The sequence below is a fragment of the Xenopus laevis genome, chromosome 9_10S (genome assembly GCF_017654675.1).
Source record: "Xenopus laevis strain J_2021 chromosome 9_10S, Xenopus_laevis_v10.1, whole genome shotgun sequence".
Taxonomy (NCBI): Eukaryota; Metazoa; Chordata; class Amphibia; order Anura; family Pipidae; genus Xenopus; species Xenopus laevis.
This window is the reverse complement of record NC_054388.1, coordinates 77,878,151-77,894,484: the sequence shown is the minus strand read 5'-3', so window position 1 is coordinate 77,894,484 and position 16,334 is coordinate 77,878,151. Positions and strand designations below refer to the sequence as shown.

General features: G+C 38.1%; 1 long non-coding RNA gene across 1 annotated transcript; it reads left to right on the top strand.

Moving 5' to 3' along the window:
- Positions 1 to 11,942: 11,942 nt before the first annotated feature.
- Positions 11,943 to 13,974, top strand: LOC121398971. Its single transcript, XR_005964664.1, has 3 exons — positions 11,943 to 12,049; positions 13,329 to 13,379; positions 13,579 to 13,974. It is a non-coding gene; the product is annotated as an uncharacterized LOC121398971 (long non-coding RNA).
- The last annotated feature ends 2,360 nt before the right edge of the window (positions 13,975 to 16,334 follow it).

The window sequence follows — 16,334 nt, the reverse complement described above, 5'->3', positions numbered from 1 at the left end:
GATCTTCCAAATGATTTTGAGGCAGATACTGCACCCCTGACTCTGTGGGGAAACCAACACTGCCATGTTCAAGGCCATGCAGACCATTAACCTCATTATTCCCCACCTGGTCTGGAGGCAAGAGTGCATGGTCTGACACAGGTTGATCGTGACCAACAGTTGGGCCAGACAATGTCACCACATGAGGAGCAGAAGTTTTGCTGCCCTTTTTACCCTTGGATGGGGGTGCTCCATCATTAACCACTGATGCCCATTCCTCAGGTACCAGCCAGTTTGATTTAAATTTCCTCTTTTTCTTGGCATCTGAAGAGGAAAGGCCACTATCTGCCCCAACCCCACCAGGTGTTGCAATCATGGGTACCCCCACACCTTCAGGGGTGCCCATAACAGGGGTACACTTTTTTGTGGTAGGAACAACTGTGACCCTGGGGGAAGCTTTGACATGTTTTCCCCCCTTCTCTTTTGCCGCAATTGTAAGACATGCTGCAGCCTTAGATGTCTTCAGTGAAGAAGGAGGAGGTTTGGATGTTGTAGAGGTGGGTTGTGTAACAGCCACCTCCTTTAGTGAAGGAGATATCCCCTTTGAGGACCCTGCTGAAATAGTCCCAGCAGGATAAGATGTTTTATTTGAGGCACTGGGAGCAGGAACAGGGGCTGTGGTCTTAATTTGCCCTTTGGGGCAACTCTGGCGAGTGTGCCCCAGGTTCTTGCAAAGGAAGCACCTCACTTCCTCTGTGCTGTAAAAAATTTTATACAGCACCCCTTCAAATGGAACCCCGAAAGACCCCTCAATAGTGTCTTGCCCCCGAGGTAAAAGTAGTTGCACCTGCCTTTTAAAGGAAAGGACGTGCCTCAGTCTGCTCTCCTTACATCCCAGGGGAATTCTAGACATATTTGATTTTAACTCCCCAAGGGCTTGCAGGTGGGGGTACAATAAGTGGTCTTGCAGGAAGGGGGGCACATTAGATAAAACCACCCTTGTGCCCAATCCTTCTAGGGGTTCTACAGGGACATAACTCCCTCCCACTGTGATACCCCTCTGTACCAGAGTATGCACTGCAGTTAGAGTACGGGCAAAGATTATGGCTTTCCCATACATTTTACTTGCTGCCACTACTGCAGAGTGGCCCACCACTTCAGCTGCAGCCTTTATATAAGCCTCTATGCCATGAGTGCTTGACATTAGGCATCTGACCCCATGCTTCCTTGTAAGCTTCTCTACCCCAGCAGTGACTTGGCTAGGGTTGCTGCCAGTAGCTACCACGTGTGCAAATGTTTTAGCAGGGGTCACATTGGCAGCAGCAGCAGAAGTAGAGGCAATGGGGCTTTTTGACATGGGCTCTGCCTGGTGTTTCCTTGCAGAGCTACAGCTGGGTTTTTCAGGTCCTTTTGCTTTAGAACCAAGAGATGTTTTTTTATAACTTTCCTTTTTATTCCCTCCCATTATTTTACACAACACCACACAAAAAGAAAGCTTTATACTATTGATTAACAAAAAAGTAAGTTTTAAGTTGAGAAGCTGTGGCAGGGAGAGGGTTAATGTGAGCAGGTGCCTGGGAGCTGCACTGCTGCTGCTGGAAAAGATTTTATATTTATACTTATATTAAATCCTTCTCCCTTTAGCTTTCTCTCCTCACAGAACTGAGTGCAAAATCAAAATATCCACTCAATCTGTACAAAAATTAAACAATTTGTGCTGAAACAAGAGAAAAATGCAAATGAAACTGACACCCAGGTGCGGGGGAGGGGTAGGGGATCTAACAGTGAGTTTGTAGCCCAGAGCAAGTGAAGGGAACTGGGCTAAGAATCACTCACCTTCAGGGTCAAAAGAAAAATCGATTTTTAGTAAAGAAAATCAACTTAAAACTTCCCAAATTTCACCCACCAAGTGGACAACACATTCACACACCAAGTGATAACAAAAAATCCTGTCTCAAACAGGAATTTCAATGCTTAATTCAGCACTAAACAGAGAGCTTTCTCCTGTGTGTTGATCTTTCATTAGCTGAAGTTACCCACAGGACTATTTGTATGCACTAACTTCATTTTGGGGCCTCTAAATGCCAGATACTTTGGTAAACCTATGAACAATGGCCACCAAACTGTTTGGAGGAACCCTGGCAATCATATTTAGGGTGCTTTTTCTTGGTGCGTAACGATACATGGGTGATATGGTGCTGAGAAGTTGAAGCTTTGAGGCAATTTTCAGATATTTCACCAAAACCGACAATTGTGGGAAAGCCTTGCGACTCAGTAGTTTGGAGCAGAAAGGCATGGGTACCCATTTTAGATTCGGTAGAATGTGTACTTTCCAAAAATATATGGGTTTTGGGGGGTAAACATATATTTCTGTGTTTTTACCCCACAAAAATGCAGTCAATGTGTTGATCTTTCATTTGCTGAAGTTACCCATGGGACTGTTTGTATGCGCTAACTTCATTTTGGGGCCTCTAAATGCCAGATACTTTGGTAAACTTATGAACAATGACTACCAAAATGTTCAGAGGAACCCTGGCAATCATATTTAGGGTGCTTTTTCTTAGTACGTAATGATACATGGGCGATATGGTGCTGGGAAGCTGAAGGTTTGAGGCAATTTTCAGATATTTCACCAAAACCGACAATTTTGGGAAAGCCTTGCGACTCAGTAGTTTGGAGCAGAAAGGCATGGGCACCCATTTTAGCTTCAGTAGAATGTGTACTTTCCAAAAATATATGGGTTTTGGGGGGTAAACATATATTTCTGTGTTTTTACCCCACAAAAAATGCAGTCAATGTGTTGTCCTGAACAATTTGGATGTGCTAACTTCATATTGGTGTCTCTAAATGCCAGATACTTTGGTAAACCTATGCATAATGGGTATCAAACTGTTCAGTGGACCCCTGGCAATCATATTTCAGGTGCTTTTTCTTGGTACCTAATATAGTTTGGGATATGCGGAGCAGCAAAATAAAACCTTTGAAATGATTTTTCATGATTTTGGATTTTTTTATGAAAAACCGCTATGTTCAGACAAGCTTTTATGTTTGGTAGTTGGGAGTAGAGAGACATAGTTACCCATTTTGTAATCGGCAGAATGTGTACTTTTCAAAAATGTATGGTTTTCTGGGGTAAACCTACGGTTTCAGGATTTTTTGCCTTGGAATCTAAAGCATGCCGTTTTCTGCCTTAGTGCTTTCAAAATTCGTTAATATACTGCCGGGAGTTTTTGAGGTACAGAAGTCCTAAATCTCCCTAAAACTATACATATCTGGTATTGGCACGTTCGAGAGACATAAGGCTTTCCAAATCAGTTGGATTTTCCTCCGTAAAATGAAATATTTTTCTGGTATAAATTGATATACGATGAAAAATGGTAATTTTTCTTTTTTTTTTGGTATTTTTTTGCACAGGTGGAAATACATGAAAACTCAGGCAGATTTAGAAAGCTCAGTTTCTACTGAAAAAAACAATGTATAGTTTTCCTAGGTAAACTATAGGTTTCCCCTCAGAAAATGCCCCTAAAGTGAGAGAGCACAAAATGTTTCAAAAACGGCTGGCATTTCGCGTAACCAAAATGTGAAATTCTGCTGGCACTTAAAAGGTTAATTTCTATCCAGGGAAGCAGCTCTAGTAATCCACAATTAGACAGTGTTATCTTTTACATTACATTTACACACAGGAGTGATACCTGTACTGTCTGTAGTTCTACATAACTCTGACTGGTTACCACTTTCCCAGTATCACTTGACTATTATGTGCAGGAGAGAAGCACAGTGTAGGATAGTTCTCCATTCACAGAGAGTGTAATTTTAGGAAAAGGAATATTAAACCCCCAGTTATGCTTTTATTATTAAGAATGATTAAATCGTGTCTATTTATTGTCAGTACAGCAGCATTATTGCACCATATTTCTATAGGGCTGCCTACAAACCTTCCTATTCTGCCATTCTACAAAGAATTTGTATGTACTGTGAGTGCATCTTGCCCCAGCCTCTGCCCAACAGGCTAATATGACACAGCAGCCACAGAAACCAATCTGTTCCTAACACATTTCTAAAGGATGGACTGAAAGACAAATGGAACTAAACAAATTTGCAGGATGCTCTGAGGTTAGCAGAGACAGGGCCGGAACTAGGGGTAGGCAGAAGAGGCACGTGCCTATGGCGCAAAGGTGGAGGGGCGCCAGGCAGGCACCTCTTCTGCCGCCTTCCCCTAGCTCAGACCCTTGTGTCTCACATCTCGGCAGCTCCTCTTGTCTTTTTAGTGTGTGCCTGTGCTCTTCTGCACAAATGCACGCACACATCAGACTCGTGTCCCCGATCGCCGGCAGCAGCTCTGGAATCAACGTCATGCGCGCCTCTGCTCATGTGCGCGCACACGCGCTTGAGAAGAGGGCTACGTAGTCAGCAGGGTTGCCTAGGCCGCCCGGCTGACTTGTCCCGGCACTGAGCAGAGATAACAGTCCCCAATTAAATACACAAATCAATTTGCTGCTTTGTGTTCTGGAGACAGTAAAAGTGAAGTTACCACTTTATACTGCTATGTTTTGGGTGCAAATATTAAGGCGCCCATTTACTAAGGGTAAAGTGAATTTTCGAATTTCAAAAGCTTCGAATTTCGAAGAATGTTTTGGGTACTTTGACCATCGAATAGGCCAAATTCGACTTCGATTCGAAATGAAAATTGAATATTTGACCATTCGAAAATCGAAGTACTGTCTCTTTAAAAAACTTCGACTTCGACACTTCGCCACCTTAAACCTGCCGAATTGCTATGTTAGCCTATAAGGACCTCCTAGAACCTATAGATCGTTCGATCGATTGATTCGAATGATTTAATCGATCGATCGAACGATTTTACTTCGACCGAAAACGGCCAAAAAATTCAAATAGAAGTAACTTCGAAATTCGATCCTTGATAAATGTGCCCCTAAGTGTGTAAAACCACAAAGTGCTCATACAGTATGTTTGTGAATGGTTACCATGACCCTACTTTTATTACTGTTTAAACTTTAGTAATATGCATAGAATTTCTTTTATTTCAGCCTCTTAGGCATTATGCCCATAAAATCAGTAAAACAATTAGGATTTGTGAACTTAAAATGAGGTGGTTTAAGTGTCAGTTGTCAAGCCCTTCTCTCTCCCTTTTGGGCCCACTGACTGCCCACTTGCTGCCAAATCAAAAACTCTCTTTTCTTAGGTGATGAAAACATTTTAAATAAAGATGGTCATGCTTTTCACTGTGGTAGTCTAGCAAAAACAGGTTTTTAGATGGATTTGCTCCTCCTGGAAATTTTTCTGTGGACACACATGGCTGGGATCATGTAATAAAAAGTGCAAGGTTTGGTACATGTCTGGTCAAATAGCAACAAATCAGCAGGTATAATTTACTGGTCTTCTATATAAAAGCAGAATCCTATAGAGAACCCTGATTCAATTCTACTTGCCATCATTTTGTTTGGATAATAGCTTAGATAAATATTTTGGTTGCCTTTGCAGGTATGTCCACCTTTTCCCCACAGGTGCAGAGGCTTTTTATGTTGATAAACATCTTCATGCTCCAAAAGGAGGGATGCTGTCCAATACAATTTGTGCACTCCTGTTTAAATTTGTTTATTATGTGAAACAGTGTTTAAAGTCTATGGGGAAAAAGCTGGAACTGAATTAAAAAGTTTTTTTTTTCTCTCCTCGAATTGAATCGCATCGCATAAGATTACTTTTTTTTCTCTCACTTAATTGAATTGGGCCCAAAGTGTCCGCTACTGCCTTGGGGCCAGCATGACAAGCCAGAGATCTATTCAGCCTATGTAGTAAGTGGCATTAGAGGGGGGAAATGCGCACACAATTAAAATATACTTTGTGAAGACCTTCATTTGATATTTGCAACAATGCACAGTGAATGTAATAAAATACCTTAAAGGAGAACTGAAGCTTAACTAAATAAGTAGGCCAGAAATGTTGTACATTATGATTTGGGGTTCTGTACCAGCCCAAGGCAACCACAGCCCTTTAGCAGAGAAGATCTGTGCCTGAAAAGTTGCCCCAGTAGTTCTCAATCTTCTTTTCTGCTGATTCACTACACACGATCAGTGCTGCTGTCGCTTACCTGAGCTTAGGGGCCAACTCACAAAATAATATATAAAATATATATGGAACATGGAAAAGCACTCACCAAACAAAGATGACCCCTAAGCTCAGCTTCTCAACAGCTGCTCAGAGCCCACTGAGCATGTGAGTGTCGCAGACACTTTACAAGATGGTGACCCACTGTGACAAATTTGAAGTCCTGGATCATTGCTGCTGTTGAGAAGCTGACACTTTAGGCTGGTACAAGGGCGTAACTACAGAGGAAGCAGACCCTGCGGCTGCAGGGGGGCCTAGGAGGTACAGGGGGCCCCATGAGGCTCTCATTGATGAGCAATTTCAACATATATTGTTAAAACAGGACAAACACTGGATATGTTGGGGGCCCTAGAATTAATTTGCTGTGGGGCCCAGCAACATCTAGTTACGCCACTGGGCTGGTACTATATTTTCAGTATGTACTGTGAAATTACATGTTTAGCCATGTCTTTTTTTAGGGTTTAATTCTCCTTCAATGAATAAAGCAGCTAAAAAATATTGTGCCACCTTCACCCTAAATAAAGTTTGCAATGCAATAAACTTGAAATAAATGTGCAATTAACATTATTGCATTGCAGCTTACATATTTTTATTCTTATTTTGTGATTTTTAAATTGCTCTTATCCATTTTACTACATAGCAACCTATGTCTTTTTTTGCCCTAACGTAGTGATTTTTGTAAGAATTCTTCTCAACTTTGTGTTATAAAAACAAATCAATACACCGTAACCACAGTAGATGTTTAATGTATTGTTCAGGTACTTAAACATGTAAATTGTTTTGTTTCCACAAATGGTGCTGCCTAATTGTAAATAAAGTTTAGAACCATTCAATAAAAGTTGTGGCTTATGGAAATCTTTTAACCTCTTCTGACTCCACTTTCCCTATCTGACTAATTTAATTCTTTCAATGAGAGGATAGGCAGGCATTTTTGGCTTGCTTGATAGTATACAGTATGTGGCTGTAGCTCTCCTTGGTGCTGATTATTTAACCTGCGTTATTTCTGTAACTACTTTGCTGCCCTCTTGAGGGCACAATTTGTTTTACATGTAAGCGGAATTTGCTGCTGCCAAGTAGTTTTAACCTCTGTGCTGGTTGCTTCCTCTGATGGCATGATTTAACAGCAGTCCTTTTCCCTCTGGTTCATCTACAGCAGGGGTCCCCAACCTTTTTTACCCGTGAGCCACATTCAAAAATAAAAAGAGATGGGGAGCAACACAAGCATGCAAAAAGTTCTTGGGGTGCCAAATAAGAGCTGTGATTGACTATTTGGTAGCCTCCTATATGGACTGGCCGCCTACAGGAGGTTCTGGTTGGCAGTGCATCTGATTTTTATACAACCAAAACTTGCCTGGAATTCAAAAATAAGCACCTGCTTTGAAGCCACTGAGAGCAACATCCAAGAGGTTGTTGAGCAACATGATGCTCGCGAGCTACTGGTTGGGGATCACTGAGCTACAGTAACCCCTTGGTATCAGCAGTTTCCCAGTGTCTTCCTGGTCTGACAATGTCATCTCCACTCCCAACCCAGAGTGTTAACTTGTAAACCGTGTGATCAGTCCCAGCATAGTCACAGCAGTTTTGCACTCAAATACTAGTGCAAGCTTTTTTTAGTTGATTGGTGTGCAAAAATGCATTATATGCAGGGCTATAATGTAAGTCCCTGGACTTACTTCATTCAGGGTCTCTTTAAATTATGCCTCTTGCTTTTTTAAACCATTTTTCCTTTATTTTTTTATTGCTCTCAGACCTGTATTTAGCAGCCTTTACATTAATTCTAGTGATATATGTATATACTGCACACACAAATATTGCTATGACACTAAAGGGCCTGGATACCACATCTAAAAAATAGAATAAACACAGAAAATAACTATATATTATTAGTCCCATAAAGGATTTTCAAGCAAAAAGAGTGCATATGGGCTGTTATATACCAAGCTTATGTAGTCAGTGATTTATATATGATTGGGATTGAGTGCTCCATTACCAGACTTCAAAGGGGTGGTTCATCAGTTAAATTTTAATATGCTATAGAGTGGCTAATTCTACATTTTTTAATTATTTGTCTTTTTCTTCTGACTCTGATTCCAACTTATTGCTAATTATTATTATTCATTTTTCTATTCAGGCTATCTCCTATTCATATTACAGTCTCTTAATCAAATCAGTGGATGGTTGCTAGGGTAATTTGGACCCTAGCAACCAGATTGCTAACTCAAAATTGAAGATTGATAACCCAAAAAAAACTCAAAAACCTCAAATAATAAAAACTGTTTGCAAATTGTCTCAGAAAATCCCTCTCTGCATGATACTAAAAGTTAATGTAAAGGTGAACAACTCCTTTAACAACCTCCAGTATGGTATGCATTTTTGTTATTTCAATTAGTCTAATATAAATCTTTGTTGTTTTATTTCCTTAAGAGGCAATGTTTATTCTTGAAGAGGAGGATTATCCAGACATGGAAAAAGGAACTAAAAGAATAAAGCAGCAGAGCACGTGTACAAACTCATAATGCCTTTTTTGGTTGTTGTTTTTATAATTTTGGATATTTGTTAGATACATGTATTGCACTTTCTGAAGACGGCTAGAGTAAGGAGCCGAAACATTGAAGAAATAAACGGAAATCGTTTTTTTGCACCAAAAAGACCTGTGTAGTGCGGTTTTATCGGCTATATTTATTTATTATTTTATAACCAGCACCCAGCCATTGACTAGCAGTTTGTGTGTGCACCAGCATATCGTGTGCCTAAATATGTGTTTTTTTGTCTAAACACCCAGCAGTCAGGTTCTGTTGATATTTTTTTTAACCATATTATTGTCTCAACTTTGAAGACTTCTAGATTTTTAGGGTAGAACTACAGGGTAAATACTGTGACAACATCTGACATTTGTATTTCTTACCACATTTTTCCACCAACATAATGTAATTACTGTATATATTGAATGTGTCACATTTTCTGATTCCACATTAACATGCACCTGACATTATTTGTTGCATGTTTCTGTCCATGCCCAGCCAGTTCATTATAACTTGGGAGTCCAGTTTTTTTTTTTCAAAAGTAAAATCGCAGCAATAACTGTCTGCCAATTATAGTTGCTACTGCTACATAGAATTATGATATATTTAAAGACAGCCCTTATACTGTAGGTGCACTACATGCAACATTTCTGGTACCTCAGAATATTGCGCATGACCAGAGAAAATCACATGAGGGTCTCAAGTATGAGATCCCACATCAAAGGCTCACGCGCTTAACTTTTATTCCAGCTCTTAACAGTAAATAGGGATTTTTTATTCAAATGTCACTTATATAATTATGTTTGCTCATCTGAGATGTTCATCTCTTCATAATCAACTATGAGATTATAATGCAAAATGAGCTGAAGCCAGAACGGCATCAAGTTTTTTTTATTCCTGCTTTTATCTGTCTTAGAGAAAGACAGTAACAATCTTTACAGTGCTTTAGAGTTAGATTTCAAATAAAACATTTTTGTATGAATATCCAAAAAGGAAAATATATTGGTCGGTTTTGTTGTCAGTTAGGATTATTACATGCAGTGGTTTATACTGGTTTCAAAAGCCATTATGACATTATCAGTAGGGTAAACAGGTGTCAATGAACTGTAATAACCTGCATCTAACCATTATGACATCATCAGTAGAGTAAGCAGGTGTCAATAAATTATGCCTGCATCTAACCATTATGACATCATCAGTAGAGTAAGCAGGTGTCAATGAACTATAATAACCTGCATCTAACCATTATGACATCATCGGTAAAGTAAGCAGGTGTCAATGAACTATGCATGCATCTAACTATTATGACATCATCAGTGGAGTAAGCTGTGACCAGAAAACTGCAGTTTAAGATCATTCCTGTTAGGTCTGCCTAGGAGAAGCACTACAAAAATCTTTACAAGTTTTTATAGTGAATCTCTGGTAGATTTCAAGGAATTATCTTGCAAAGATGAAGACCCATTGGTGGTTTTTCATTTTTGTTTCCATTTTATTATCAAACCTTTATTTAAAATCAGGTAAATATATTTTAATACTTTTCTACAAAGTGTATTTTCTCTACTGATCACAGAGTGTAGGCGTGCAGGCAGTAAATGTTAATAATCGATCATTTATTACTTGGATAAATAAGCAGATGAATAAATGTAGAATACATAGAATAGAATAAATTGTAGACTATCTGGGCTACTGATTGATCCAGATATTGTACAATTTATTCTATTCTATTTATTCTACATTTAAAACTTTTGGAACGTGTTCTTACGCTCTGATAAGTACAAGCACTAGTGCATCAATCCTTATTTAGGGAAGTGCTATCCCATACGTTATACATCCAATATAGTGATTTAAGGAGAGCACTCAAAGCAATACTGATGTGGTTAGATTTTAATTGTGGATTACAATTAATGCAATTAATTAACAAATAATACAATTACTCAAGTGAGAAAGGGCACATTAGGCCCGAAACGTGTGATTTGTAGTCCACAATTAAAATCTAACCGCAGCAGTATTGCTTTGCGTATTCTACATTTGTTCATCTGCTTATTTATCCAAGTTAAAAATAAATGATATCATATCTGCATCCATTACAAAGGCTGCATTTGAGTTTTGTATGTATATTTAAAACAGACAAGAGATACCATATTACAGAGAATGTTTTACTGTTGTTTTCCTACAATATTTTAGGTTTAGGATTCTATATCATTAAGGGGCAGATTTATCAAAGGTCGAGGTGAATTTTCGAATTCAAAAAATTAGAATTTTGAGCTATTTATTGTGTACTTCAAATTGGGAATAGTCCAATTTCGATTTGAATTCTAAAAAAATTAGAATATCGAAATTTATCATGTACTTCGACTAGGACCATTCGCCATCTAAAACCTGCCAAATTGCTGTTTTAGCCTATGGGGGACCTTCAAATACCTATTTGGAGTCAATTGGTGGAGTTTGAAAAATCAAAGTTTGTTTTTTTTGGAAAAACGTCGATTCGAATTCGATAGAATGCACTATTAATTTGATTCGTACGATTCAAATTCGCCCGAATATGGACCTATACGATCGAAAATGGACCTATTCGCCCAAAATAAAACTTTGACTTAATTTCGGTTGGTCTTTTTGATTTTGAAGTTCTTCAAATTCGACCCTTGATAAATGTACACAAGATTATGGGGCATATTCAGAAGGTGGTATTTTTTGAGCAGTAATGCCTTTTGTGATTTGGAAAGGTATTTTCAGAAATGTTGTAAAGTGAGTAGGAAGCGATTTCACAAAAGTCCTGTGTGACCATTACCCAAACGGTTCAAAAGCTTATCAAGCCATTTTATAGGCCCACAGCAAATGTTAGAAATTAGTTACATAATCTCACCTCCAAATTTTTTTCTCCCACCCACAGATTGATCTATGGACTTTGCCTCCATTTATCACTGATTAATGTTAATAAGAATCTGTTCACAAAAACACTGATGCCCAAATAATAACAAATAGTACAGGTGCAGAATCTGTTATCTGGAAACCCGTTATCCAGAAAGTTCCAAATTATGGAAAGGCCTGCTCCCATAGACTCCATTATAATGAAATAATCCAAACTTTTTAAAATGATTTCCTTTTTCTCTTTAATAATAAAATAGTACCTTGTACTTGATCTAAACTAAGATATAATTAATCCTTTTTGGAAGCAAAACAAAAGGTCGAAACTACTTAAAGACCTGTTATATGGAAAACCCCAGGTTCTGAGAATTCTGATTAACAGGTCCCATACTTGTAGTAAACACATCAATATTTAGACTCCAACTAAACTATTGTTAAATATTTTTTTCTTAACATAGCCGCTTATGAGATTTTTGAAGATAGTAGCGATGATGATGACGACGATGATGATATTTACCTAGACATTACCGATGCTCCGGATAAAACAGCACCAGAAGGTAAAGTAACAGGCCTACGTTAATCTGGTCCTTTTAATATTATGATTTGCTACTACCCCTGATATCATGTCATTATAAGCATGTTCATCACTTTCTATTCATTCTATGGGATTTATCAAATGTTGAACTCTAACTTTCACCCACTGATACATACTCTTCAAAAATCCCATAGGAATGAATAAAAAGCGAATGAATCTTTCTGTGGCGAGTTCTAATCTCACATTTTGATAAATCTGCCCCAGATATTCAAATCACATCTGGCCTTTCCTATAGTCCAATGTCTAAATTAACACATTGGGGCAGATCTACTAAAGGGCGAAGTGACTAACACTATCGACGATTAGTCACTTTGCCGATTTACTAACGGGCACAGGCGCAACTTCGCTAGTGAAAGAGACAGACGCTAGCGGTCATTCGCACTTTATCGGCAGGTGGATTTTCGCTCTGTCGAATGGACATTACTCCGCAAATTCGCTAAGATGCGGATTTTACTGAACGTTACCTCTTTCGCCAGACTTGCCTTCGCCAGCTCAGACCAGGGGAAGTGCATTGGAGTGCATAGATCTTCCTCATTCTTCTGTCATTTACTTCATATTTTGGAAAAAGTTTCTAAGTCCCAAAAAACATTGGTGTCTTTTGCATCTTTAAGAGTGATAGCCTGCAAAAGTCCTTAAAATTTTGGGTAACCGGGTTCCCCCCTACATTTTCTAACATATGAAACTATACAGTGGGCTCATGTGTAGGACATTATAACAACTCTATTTTCTTTATTAAAGTTCCCTGGACTTGTTTAATGTAATGTATTTGCTGCAACATATACGTCCATTCAACTTTATAATTTCCCGCCATATGCAAATTAGCCTGAGCGAAGACCTCTAACGAAGTTTCGCTAGGCATAATTGATTGCTAACGCATCTTCGCTTTGATTGCTGAAGTAATGCTAGCCAAAATTTGCCAGCGTTCGTGGGCCCTGGACGCAACTTTGCATTTTAGTAAATTAGAGTAGTTTAAGCGAATTTTCGCCTGGCAAAGTGTAGCGATGGGTACAAAGCCTTCGCTGGCGAATTTTCGCAGGTTAGTAAATTTCCCCCATTGTCTGCAACAGAAGGTATATAGTATTAATAAGAACTTGCAACTGACAAAGGACAACTTTTTTTTAGCTATGTGGGCAAACAATGCCACTCTACGTTAAATGATGTGAAATTATTTATTACATTAATTGCATTACAGAGATATCAAACAAATAAAATAACATGCTTTCACTTCCTTCCCAATCCAGAAATAGCCACAGATGCTACAGACTATGCAGAAAATAAAAAAGATCCGGGAGGTAAGAGAGAAATTTTGCCTTGCTAATATTTCTAGTTTACATATTAATAGCTAATGTGTATGGTTTTACACACAGCCTCATGCTATGCTATTAAAGTTTACCTTAATCAGAAAAGAAAAAAAAAATCTCTTCACATTTCCATAATCCCTAAAATTGTTTTATACATTATTACCTACATTTGCTATTTTTTTCAATACAGAAAGTCTTGAAGATAATGAGGATGAGGATGAAGATGAAGAAAGGCAAAATGTTGAAAGTAAGGATTGATTTATTTTTTTATTTTAAGGAAATTTATATTAGAACCAAAGAATAGAAATGCACATAAAACTGTATAAATTGCAGATTTATTCACAGCTACTTGTGTCAATATACACTCCTCTAAACTTACATGTTGAACTGATTTACCACATTACTTAGCGAGTGACTGCAGTTATACTGGGAAACAATACTGCATTCTGGGTTAAAACATGACAAATTGCATCTATGTTTGTGCTTTACACTTGCATTAGTAGATGAGCCCCCTTGTTACATATTGTAATACTGTTTGCCCAATTCTTCAAACCTGTAAAAAATTATGCAATTATCATTTTATTATTTGAACTAAGCAGACAGTGAAAGAATGCAGTGAATGCATCATTTTGGGGTTTGGATAATTTAAGAATCTTCACATAAGATTTGGCTGAAAACCAAGTCCCCCTCACTTTATTAAGACTTTCAAATTCAGTTTGGCTAGGCAAAGATTAAAGTTAACAGCATAATTCTGCTCGTGTTATGGTAAAACCTCAATAAAACATTTGAAAAGATTAAGGGGCAGATTTATCAAGGGTCGAATTTCGAATCTGAAAAACTTCGAAATTTGAATTAAAAAAGACCAACGAAATTAAATTGAAGGGATTTTTTTGGCCGAATAGGTCTGGTTTCGATTGAATAGGTCAGTTTTCGATCGTATTCGAATCATGGTTCAACGTTTTTCACAAACTTTCAAAGTCCACCAATTGACTACGAAAAGGTTCTAGGAGGTCCCCCATAGGCTAAAACAGCAATTCGGCAGGTTCTAGATGGCAAATTTTTAAAGAGAAAGTACTAGTGATGGGCGAATTCCTCCTGTTTTCCTGCAAATTTCATGGGAAAATCGCGAATTTTGTGGCGAAACAGGACAAATTCGCCCATCACTAGTAATGTCTCTTTAAAAATGTAAAGACATTTTTAAAAAACGGGTGAAGAATTTGCGAAGGCGACAATTTGCCGGAGTAAAAATTGACGCTGGCGACAATTTAGATGCCAGCATCATTTGACGCACAATTAAGTCAATGAGCGTCCATTCAAATGCCGACCTCAAAAAAATTTTGAAACAGGGAAATTTGCCACAAATTTGCGCCTGGCAAAAAATTCACCCATCACTTGACAGTACATTTAGATATTCAACTTTGGACTATTCCCTAGTCGAAGAACGCAAAGATTAGCTCGAAATTTGAATTTTTCAAATTCTAATTTTCACTTCGACCTTTGATAAAACTGCCCCTAAGTCAAACCTGAAAGTGCCATGAAAGCTGCTCAAACTTATAACTATGTGGTTTGAACATGAATCATATTACTTGTGTCTACAGTTCTCTTTTTTGTAAATACATAAATGAAGATCTATAATAAGTAAAAAAAAAAAAAAAAAGTAAAAAACCAGACCCATAAATCTATATTAGCCAAAACCCAAATATTCTTGCGATGTGCGTGTACTATAACAAGGTTTTCTATCTTCTTTTTAGTAACAAACAACAAAGCTGAAGATGTCACAGAAAAAAGTGGTAAGAGAGATATTTTTTATGTTAAGGGTCCAGTGTTCATGACATTACATGAGTGTAAATTACTGGGACCATCACGTGTATTTGGTAGATAGGAAGTTTTAACAATAATTCTTTTTTCTTTTTATGCTCCACAGAAAACTCTATGGAAGGATCTCTGAAAGTGACATCAAACACTACTCTCTCAGAATTTGGTAAATATATTTCATTTTTACAATGGAAAATTCACAAAAGGGCTAAAAAAAACCCAGACCTGTGAATTGTATTTTGCAGCTTTTCTTTCTTACTCTTTTAAGATGAATTCACCAGAATACATTGTTTTCTTTTCAGACGCTATCAAGAAACTTATTACAAGCATGATAGAGAGAAATGATATGAACACCATCATAATATGTTCTGTGATGGGCGGCGCGCTATTAATAATCTTTGTTATCATGCTGTGCCTAATAATGGTGATTATAGCGGTGAAAGATGCGTAAGTACTGCCTTTATCTCTTCTGTTTGTTGCATTTCTTTATCAAAGGTTTAACTTTGTGCTCTTTTTTTTTGCATTTTCAGTAACACTGATGAACTGAGGAAAGCTGAAGAAGGTAATATATTTGAAAAAGTATGGGAAACTATAATGGTGGAAAATACCGGCAGGCCAATTTCTATAATTGGAATTAAGGCCCCCATACACGGGCCGATAAAAGCTGCCGACAGACCAAGGGGCAGATTCCCTAAAGGGCAAAGTGACGAACGCTGGTCGAAAATTCGCCAGTGTGACGTCATTTCAGAACTTTGTCGAACGGGCGCAGGCATCACTTTGCTAGTGAAGGAGATAAATGCTAGTGTTGCTTCGCACTCTAACGCCAGGCGAATTTTCACTCTGGCGAATGGACGTAACTCCGCAAATTCAGTAAGATGCAGATTTTACTGAACGTTTCTTCATTTGCCAGCTCAGACCAGGCGAGTGCAATGGAGTGCATAGGACTTCCTCAATTTTTAGTGCAAAATTTTTCTAAGTTCCAAAAAACAGTCTTTTCCTTTTTTCAAAGTGATAGCCTGCAAAGGTCCAATTTTTTTTTGGGTAACCGGGTTCCCCCAAACATTTCCTACGATATGGAACATATGTGTAGGGCATTATAACAACTCTATTTTATTTATTAAGGTTCCCTGG